The sequence below is a fragment of the Macadamia integrifolia genome, chromosome 2 (assembly GCF_013358625.1).
Source record: "Macadamia integrifolia cultivar HAES 741 chromosome 2, SCU_Mint_v3, whole genome shotgun sequence".
Lineage (NCBI taxonomy): Eukaryota > Viridiplantae > Streptophyta > Magnoliopsida > Proteales > Proteaceae > Macadamia > Macadamia integrifolia.
In genome coordinates, this window is record NC_056558.1 from 37,059,571 (window position 1) to 37,070,291 (window position 10,721).

General features: G+C 39.2%; 1 long non-coding RNA gene across 2 annotated transcripts in view; it reads right to left on the reverse strand.

Moving 5' to 3' along the window:
• The window catches only part of LOC122088136, a 5,289-nt gene extending 978 nt beyond the window's left edge, over positions 1-4,311 (reverse strand). Inside the window, exons 1-2 of one of the 2 annotated variants that reach the window (XR_006142984.1) lie at positions 249-4,311; positions 78-146 (exon numbers count right to left, since the gene is read on the reverse strand). This is a non-coding gene — a long non-coding RNA (uncharacterized LOC122088136). Of the gene's footprint in view, positions 1-77 lie in introns of both variants that reach the window. The other variant, XR_006142983.1, reaches the window with a different exon arrangement.
• Between the last annotated feature and the right edge of the window lie 6,410 nt (positions 4,312-10,721).

A 10,721-nucleotide genomic window follows, 5' to 3' on the forward strand; every position in this document is an offset into this window, starting at 1 on the left:
CCCCCCCCAAAATGACAACTTGATGGTTGAGGGTACATAGTATATACAAACATGTTTTGCACATTCGCCAAGCGTACCTTTGATTGGCCACACCATCAGGGGTCCAGGACACATGGTTTCAAGTATCGGTATCGTATCGGTATTGGCTGAGATCGATCCAAATCGATTATCCATATCGTTTCAGGTTAAAACAGTAAAAAAAAAAAATACTTTTCTGAAAAGCAAGGGTAAAAGTGACTAATACACACCGATCCTCTCTGGTACTGATCCGATCCTGCCGAGAACTAAATCCAACGAATATCAGTGGGCTAAATGCATGTCCCCTTATAAACTCACAACTGCAAATCAGGAATATGTATTATTAAAAAAAATCCACATGCTCACTATGACACTGAGAACCAGCAAAAGAAAGCACTGTTGGGCTAAATGAAAATGAGGTACTATCCCTTAATCATCTTCACCCTGAGCGTTAGCACCACTATACTTTTCAGCACGATACATATCAGCAACCTGATCAAAATCAACATTCCGACAAAATTTGCATAACAAACTGATTGATCAGAGCCAAAAAGGAGCTGTCCTTGCTTAACCTGATCAGATGATGTGGCTTGCTCCGGAATTTATCTTTCCAGGTGCAAACTAGACATAGAAATCGAAGCGAGATGCCCTTAATCAAGAGAGCCAATGAATTCAGATGGACGGAGATGTACTTACAGTTGGCAACCTATCTTCTCTGAACAGTTAATGAAATACAATGACTTCAATTGTCAACACCAATTGCAGCACACTGAATAGGGCTAATAGTCAAATCTGCAGCTTTCAGCTCCCAAACCTCAGAGAGAGAGAATGGCAAATGGGTGGGTGATCAATGCAAGGATTTTTAGATCTGAAAATAGCATAGTAAGTTGTGCAAACAAATAAATAATCTAACGGCCAAGTCTTGCACACATCATTGATAACTATACATTTACCAGAAAAAAAAAAGATAACTACACAAGATTTGTATTCTACATATCACGATCTTTAAGGTCGGAAACTGAGAAATAAAACATGCAATCACCACCACCAGGTGAACTATTCCCAATGCACTTATTAACAGATATATTGTAGAAGACCTTTCAGACAGGTGGGAGAACCCTTTCGAAGGGCAACTTAGTTGACTAAAGGACAAAAAGGAATCTTTATAAAGGAAAAAAAACTTCCACATTGATTATTGGCCATCAGTAAAACCTTCTAGGAAGGTAGACCTTGCTCAAACGATTAATTTGAAAGACCATGCGTGTAAATTTTGGAACTTCTTTGAACGTACTAAATACAAGAATATTCTCTTAGTTTCTCCGTAAAAATCTTCTTAAACGAGACGCAAGAGCCAATAACACTCTTTTAAAAGCAACAAAAAGAAATTATTCGATACAACATGGTAAAATGCCCCATATGCAATCTCTAAAAGAGCTAAAAGAGCTAGAGGTAGGCTTAAAATAACCACAAAAGTAGTGAGGAAGGACATGTATAGCTTAGGATCGGAATCTTGCATGGCTTTGAATAGAACCGATTGGAGAAATAGGATTCATGTAGCCCGACCCCATTTAGTTGGGATAAGGGTTTTCTGGCTGGGCGCTGACTGGCATCCTTGCCACCTTAGTTTGAGTAGTAAGGGACACCTCCTACACTTTTCCTCCCCTTTATTGTGTTTTTTTTCCCCCCCTAGTCTCGGGAAGTTTCCGTACTTACCCTATCTGATATCTTTTGTATGTGTGTTTCTGTGAGCATATTTGTGTCTTGTTGTGTGCATGCTATGCTGTAGTTGGATAGTATCGTTTATGTTATGCTGGCCTATTGAGTTCGACGGGTTGCATGTTTACTTCTGATTTCTGCTCATTCTAGTATCTATATATCTATATTTGCATCCTTACTATTGGTGCGTCAAGTAGGTAGCCGGCACTGTATATATTTATACTCAACCAATCACTTTTGCATGAATCCTTTTTAGATTATTTTACTACATATCTCTTGACTAACCCTTCTCTTTTATCATTTATAGCATGTCTTGTGGTTCTAATCTTGTGGGTTTAGATTTGCATCATGGAACATTGGTTCGCTGATGAGTACGAGTATGGAGTTAATTGATTTTATGAGGAAAAGAAGGATTAATGTTGCATGTATTCAAGAAACGAGATGGAAAGGTAGTAAAGCTAAGGGGTTGGACGACTTCAAGCTATGGTACTTGGGAAATGAATGTGGGAGAGGGGGAGTGGGAATAGTACTTGACAAAGATCTTAAAAATGACGTTGTGGATGTTAAGAGACTTGGAGATAGGACTCTCGCCATTAAACTGGTGATTGGGGATGAGATTTTTAACATAGTTTGCGTTTACGCACCCCAAGCAGGGCTTGATGACAGGGTTAAGGTACAATTCTGGGAGCATATGGATGAAATGATGCAGGGTCTCGATCAAGGGGAGAAAATTATTATTGGTGGGGACCTTAATGGCCATGTAAGCAAGGATCGTAGAGGCTACGAAGAGGCATGGAGGATATGGAGCTGGAGAGAGGAACGCAGAGGGGACTTCAATGTTGGACTTTGCAATAGCATATGACCTTTGTATTGCAAATACCTTTTTTGAGAAAAAAGAAGTGCATTTAGTTACTTATAAGAGTGGATTGCACGCAAGCCAAATTGATTTCTTTATGACTACAAGATCCAACAAGCTGCTTTGTAAAGATTATAAGGTTATACAAAGAGAGAGTTTAACGACACAACATCGACTGGTGGTCATGGATTTGTAGTTTAGTATGAGGCAACATAAGAAGGTGATGCACTTATGCCTTAAAATAAATTAGAGGCGACTACGCGGAGTGCCCCTAAAATCGTTTTATGATAAAGTGATCGAACGAGGCACGTGAGACTATGTGGGAAATACTAACGAGACGTGGACTGCAATGACGACTAGCATTAAGGAGGTGGCTAAAGAGGTCTTAGGTTTAACTAAGGGCGGAAGACGTACCCCTAGAGAGACCTGGTGGTGAAACAACAAGGTCTAGGCCGCCATTAAGACTAAGAAAGATTGTTTTAAGACTTGGCAAAGGACTAACGAGCCTGATGATAGAGCAAGATATCACATAGCTAGAAATGAGGCTAGGAAGATTATGGGTAAAGCTAGGGCAAAGAAATATGATGATCTGTATAAAAACATTAACACAAAGGAGGGAGAAAAAGAGATTTGTAGGATGGCTAAGATAAGAGAAAGGATGAGTATGGATTTGGACCGTGTCAGATGCATCAAAAGTGAGGATGGTAGAGTATTGGTAAGGAACGAGGACATTATGAGGAGATGGGGTGATTATTTTTGTAACCTACAAAATGGAGATAACTGTGACTGATAGGGTGAACCCAGATGTGGAGGGGCGTAGCCATGAAGCCAATCCTCCTATGGGAATTTATTGCAAATTGACAAAATCCAGGTTAAAGAGGCCATGCGAAGGAAGAATATAGGTAGAACTACGAGACCGGATGAGATCCCAATCGAAGTATGAAAGAGCTTGGGAGGACATGGAGTGTCTTGGTTAACCAAGCTGTTTAACAAAATGTTGAGTACAAAATCTATGCCAGATGAGTGGAGGAGAAGCATTGTGGTTCCGATTTATAAGAACAAAGGGGATGTCCAAAACTGCAAAAACTATAGAGGCATAAAACTTATGAGCCACACCATGAAACTATGCGAAAAAGTTATTGAAGTCCACCTAAGAAAGGAAACCAAGGTATCGAAGAACCAATTCAGCTTTATGCTAAGGAGATCCACAACAGAAGCTATTTACCTCCTAAGGAGGCTTATGAAGTTTTTAGAGCCCACAGAAAGGACCTCCATATGGTCTTTATTGACCTAGAGAAAGCTTATGACAGAGTACAGAGAGAGCTAATTTGGCATGTCCTGGAAAAAAAATGAGGTAAGATCAACTATGTAGATATAATCAAGGACATGTACGAGGGAGTGGTGACGAGTGTCAAAACATCAGAGGGACAATGTAATGAATTCCCAATCACAATTGGGTTACACCAAGGATCTGCTCTAAGTCCTTATTTATTTGCACTCATTATGGATGACCTAACCAGGCACATCCAAGACTCGATTCCGTGGTGTATGCTATTTGTTGATGATATTGTGTTGATAGATGAAACTGTGGATGGGACTAATACTAAACTGGAGCTATGGAGAACGAGCTTGGAATCAAGAGGTTTTAGGTTGAGCAGAACGAAGAAAAAATATATGATGTGCCCCTTTAGTCAATCTAGAGGAGGAAAGAGAGTGATTAATGCAGGAGTAGATTACAAGTAACCAACTCCGCAGTTTATAACCCCAAACAATACAAATAGGAGTAAAAAACAAAGAAATAATACCATCAAATAAATCCCCAAGGATACAATACCCATATAGGAGCAAAACCAGCTCAAAACCTAACCCGATAGGAGAGAGAAAGGCCTGTTATGGAGAGAGAGAGAGGTGCGGTCAGGGCTGTAGGAGTCCGATTGAGTTGCACTCTTGGGCGTAGATAGTCCCTAGGGAGGGTACAAAAACCCCCAAAGTTGAGAGGATTCTAACAGCTGATTGTGAAGTTACAAGCTTTCTTGATTTTCTGACCTATAAGAGAAAACTGAGAAGAACCTTCAAGAACAGCAGTTGAATGCTTCCAACAGTGACTAGGTAAGGATCGTGGGACCCTTATGAGGCCTGGAATACCCTGATTGAAGACCTGGCTAAACAGAGTACAGAAGAGAGAAAGAGAGGAGATCGATCTCTCTCCTATTCCCGCTAGGATTGTTGATCGATTCTGATTTCTTGAGACTTTTATCAAAATCTGAACTATACCTCTTGAATGTTACAGCAAATAATAAAAAAAAAGAATAAAACAGCTGGGGATTGAGAAGGGTGAAAGAGAATAAAAGAAATGGCTATCTCAGCATGGACTTCTCACCCACAGCTATCTCAGCAGCTCTAAGCATTTAGTTGCAAACTTTCTTTCATATATGAAAACTTTCTTTCATTCAAATCTGTCCAATAATGGTACATATGCCTCTCTATTTATAGAGGGGAAGTTTATAATCATACTAATACTAGGAGCTAGTTTCCCAATAGGACTAGACACTCCTACTACAACTAGGAGCTAGTTTCTCAATAGGACTAGACACTCCTACTACAACTAGGAATTCTAGTTTCCCAATAGGACTGAACACTCCTACTACAACTACGAATTCAAAATAGGACTAGGACTTGACTTTATGACTCCAACATGGAGTAGGACTAACTAACTAATAATCCATATAGGACTTTACAACCAACTAATGGCCTAATGGGCCTTTATTGAATTAAATAGCAACTAATTAAACTAATGAATAAAATTCCGTTTTCCTACCTTTTACCCATATTTTAGGCCTATTAAAGTGGTCAATTTCAAAGAAAATCCATGGGATCAAAGGCCCAACACATACATAACACAACCCAAGGCTTATTTGCAATAAAATAAGCCCAAGTGACTTATCTACATCAACTTGCCCTCTCTTAGAAAAAATTCGTCCTCGAATTTTGTAGAATGTGAGGGTGATTATATCATGGTGCACGTCCTCTTCAAGCCGTAGAAAAATTCAGGTAGCTCTTTAACGATAAAGATGTAGTCTAAAATGTGAGGAGCTCGATCTTCAAGATACTTTAATAGGATGACAAATTCCACATGCTCAACTTTAATATCTTTAGATGTATCCATAGGGTCATCTACATATGCACCTTTGATCTCTTCTAACTTCAATGCAACATGAAGTTCTTTTGGTTCATCTATCTGGTGGTTCCTAATTGGTTCCATTGATGGTTCAAACACAACTTCATTCTTGAACTCCGTAGGATCTTCCTTTTGGTTGTTCACAATCATCACAGTTGTTGTAGTGTCAAGTTCCCTAGTCTCAACCTCATTGTCCATTGTGGCAACCTTGTTGCTTTCTACTTCTCCCACATGAGTTTCGTTGATGGGAACATCAATAACTAGTTCTTCCTCAACAATAGGAATGGTTGGAAAAATTTTAACACTAACCTCAACTTTTGACTCTAGTTCACTGGTCAAAGGTGTCTTCTCTTGTTGCTCTTTCGCAATAGAGGCCTATGATTCCTTCATGCTATTGTCAAGTGTGGGTGGCTTTTAGACATCTGGTGGAAGGAAGTACATGTTTCGTTCATGCTCAGATAGGTACATGCCTGCCAACTCATACTTCATCTAGTCCCACGTTTTAGGTTTACATTCTTGAGCTTGAAGTTGCCTTTCACCGACTTTCCATTGCATTCGAACACAATCACTCATCTGGGAACATGCATATTGACGTTTTTGTGTCTCTATTAAGTTGTAGTTGTCAAAGTACATGTCAAATTCATGCATCCATTCAAGGAATTCCCCATGAAAATAATGTGGCTGATCATTAGATTGGGGCAGCAGTGGATGTATTCTGATGAGAATCCTGTGGAGGGAAGAGCCTTCTTTGGAAATACATAGGGAGGTATTGTGTTACTAACTCGTACTTCATCTCTTCCCAAGTCCTAGGCTCATGTCCTCGAACTCGGAGTCGCTTTTCATGGACTCTCCACCAATCTCTAGCATGATCAATCAACCAGAAACAAACAACTTGAAGCTTTTGTGTCTCTGTCAAGTTATAGTAGTCAAAATATTCCTCCAGAGAATCTAACCAATCAAGGATGTAGAATGTATCCCTTTGTCCAGCGAAGTAACGAACTGATGGAACCATCTTCGGTTAGGCCCTGATAGATTGTTTGGAGCTTTCTTTAACCGTAGCTCTGATACCACTTAATGCAGGAGTAGATTATAAGTAACTAACTCCGCAGTTTATAACCCCAAACAATACAAATAGGAGCAAGAAACAAAGAAATAATACCATCAAATAAACCCTCAAGGATATAACACCCATATAGGAGCAAAACCAGTCTAAAACCCAACCCGATAGGAGAGAGAAAAACCTTCTATAGAGCTGGAGAGAGAAAGATGCGGCTAGGTTTGTGGGAGTCCGATTGAGCTCCACTTTTGGGTGTAGATAGTCCCTACGGAGGGTACAAAAACCCCCAAAGTTGAGAGGATTCTGACGGCTGGTTGTGAAGTTACAAGCTTTCTTGATTTTCTGACCTAGGAGAGAAAATTGAGAAGAACCTTCAAGAACAACAGCTGAATGCTTCCAACAGTGACTAGGTAAGGATTGTGGGACCTTTATGAGGCTTGGAATACCCTGATTGAACACCTGGTTGAACATGGTACAGAAGAGAGAAAGAGAGGAGATCGATCTCTCTCTATTCCCACTAGAATTGTTGATTGGTTCTAATTTCTGTAGACTTTTATCAGAATCTAAATTATACCTCTTGAATGTTACAGCAGATAAAATAAAAAAAGAAGAATAAAACGGATGGGGGCTTGAAAAGGGTGAAAGAAAATAAGGGCAGTGGCTATCTCAGCCTGGGCTTCTCACCCACAGCTATCTCAGCTGCTCTAAGCATTTAGTTGCAAACTTTCTTTCATAAATGCAAACTTTCTTTCATTCAAATCTGTCCAATAATGGAACATATGCCTCTATTTATAGAGAGAAAGTTTACAATCATACTAATAGCAGGAGCTAGTTTCCCAATAGGACTAGACACTCCTATTACAATTAGGAGCTAGTTTCCCAATAGGACTAGACACTCTTGCTATAACTAGGAATTCAAAATAGGACTAGGACTTGACTTTATGACTCCAACATGGAGTAGGACTAACTCACGAATAGTCCATATAGGACTTTACAACCAACTAATGACCTAATGGGCCTTTATTGAATTAAATAGTAACTAATTAAACTAATGAATAAAATCCCGTTTTTCTACCTTCTATCCATATTTTAGGCCTATTAAAGTGGTCCATTTTAAAGAAAACCCATACGATCAAAGGCCCAACACATACATAACACAACCCAAGGCTTATTTGCAATAAAATAAGCCCAAGTGACTTATCTACATCAGGGGGGTTGTGAATCAGTGACCCAAAATTCTCTCCTTCTTCTGACCACACATTGATATTGATAGACACAGTTCGCACTGCACATGGATAATCACAATCATGTACAAACCTAGCATCTCAGTCACAGGCACTTCTAGGTGTGCGCACCCATCCTATAGCACGCACACACCTCAAATGCAACAAGAAATACACAAAAGTCCCAACACAAGATATACGTGGTTCGGCAAGTTGCCTAGATCTATGGAGCAACCCCACCAATGCTTCGTATTTGCTCAATACTCTACTTTAGCTACACCTCTAGTTGGGAGCACCCACAACCAGATTTTCCCAGCATCAAATTGAGAGTGGTCTCTGCAATAATTAGCTAATGCTCGTACTATTGTAGGCCAGTTCAAAGACTCTCTGCAGTAATTAGCTAATGCTCGGGATAGCCTAGTGTATTCGAGTCGGCTTAGAGGTGGTCTTTTTTCGCTTTCTTTTATTTGTCTTCCTGAGTTTTGTTTATGCTTTCTATGTCTAGCGGCCTTCTGAGGCTTTGGGGCTTTAGCCATTTATTCCCCTTCCCTTCTAATTCAATCTACCTTCAGAAAAGCTATGCTAGTCGGCTCCTCCACCAACTTTCTTTCAAGAACTTCAGCAAACTAAAGTTTTAAGTTTCCTCACCGAGGATAATATCGGTGAATAAAATTCATCATTATGCTCAGTAAGCTGCTAAGACTAACGGATTAAACTTTTGAGCTGGAGAATCTCCAGGACTCAATTACTCTGGTTTCACTTAATTGAGTTTAACCCCAAAAAAAAAAAACCCTTAATTGAATGTAGTCATTGATCGGCCAATGACTTAATGGACTGTGTGCATCATTGATTTTGTACTAAAAGCTTGACCGGATTAATAATGAATCTAGATTTGTTTTCCACTGGCCTCGATAAATAAGCAAACGGAATCTCAGCAAATCAAACAAAAAACGGCAGTAAAATTAGAAACTCCAATCCAAAAATTTCCTTTCATTTGGAATCGGAATTGGAATCACAATCACTAGCACCCGAAGAAATGAGAGAGAAGAAGAGAATTAAAAAAAGGGGAAAGTAATTACCAGAAGAGTTGCAGAAATTGGAAGAGAAACCTTGTCGATGATCAAAGGACGAACAAGAAGGCGAAGAAGACGAAGAGGACGAACCCCCATGTCCGCCATTCCTAAGTTTGAACCTCGGTCTCCTTGGGTAACAAACGTGACGAGTGCGGATGAAAGGCGTAGAAGCTGAAGCCATAAATAAGACAAAAGCAGCAACACACTGAGAGGAAGAGACCGACTCTTACGGGAGTCGAGAGACAGACTCTAGAGAGAGAGAGAGAGAGGTTTTCGCTATGTCAGAGTCCTCGTCATAATCAAATTATCCTCATCGGAGTTCACAACAATTCGGATTTTCATCGCTTATCGTGTTATCATGTGTTATCATCATTCACGTGATGGGCCATCTGCTTTAATCGTCGTGCCATGCCCTGCGATTTGTGATTCTCTGTGGACAAAATTGTTTGGTCAAAACCCGCCCGCCAACTGCCACGTAATCATACAATTTCAGGAAACTTTCTTCGCACTCCGGTGTAGCGCCATCTGCTCAGGCAGCTTTCCGATCCCGTCGGTTTAGTTCTCTCTCTCTCTCTCTCTCTCTCTCTCTCTTCCTCTCTGTCTGAGAGACTGAAACTCAGTTGAGTGGAATTTTCGGCTTTGGTGAAATTTCCGAAAAGAGGGGAGGTGGAGAGAGTTCTCCCGAAGTTGGGACTTGTGAGTGGTCCAGGCGACCAAGGTCAGGCGAAAGACGACATGTTTGATAATTTTTTTAGGTAAGGGACAGATAGGGTTGATAATGGATTAGGTATTGAAGCATTGAGCTCAGGCTGACATATACTCAGCTTAAAATGGTTTCCTAGGGTTATTAATATTTTATTGTAAAGGGTTTCTTTATTTTTATTTATTTTTTATTAAAATAGATGTAAAATTAATATTGAATTAAATTATTTATTATTATTTGTTTTCTTTTAGTAGTTATTTAATGTAAATTTTTTTTTATTAAAATATATGTAAACTTAAGATTGAATGACTTAAACTTACCATGTATATTTTAATCAGTTTACTAACAATTTAGTTTAAATGGTTTGATTTGATTTAAATTATTTAAGTAAACGATCTTAATTTTGAAAGTAAAATTGAATAATTTGTTAAATAGTTTCATGATTTCAATATAAACAGCTCGGTTCGATTTCAATATAAACAGCTTGGTTTGATTTCGATAAACAGTTTCAATTTGATTTTCTCAAGGCCAGCTCATATGGGTTCAGCCTAGCCCAACCTGCCCTTGATTGACCTTGATCAAGTCAGGGTGATCTTTATTGGCCTTGGTTTTCGTTAGGCCCCCTTTTTTATTTTTGCATTACTAAAAGAAAAAAGCGAAAGAGATATTATCAACATCAATCATTCTTCCAAAACATCCTAAAGTTTTAAAACCTTAATATAATATGTAATAGTTAATATATAAATTATATAAAATCATGCTTGAATTTACCTGGTTAGGCTCAGACCAAGGCTTCAACCTAGGTCTTACTCCACCCAAATTCGATCTTGAAAATCCCAATTCAGGCTAAGGTTTAGAGGGCCAAACTTACACCCCTAGGAATAAACCATTATCCTT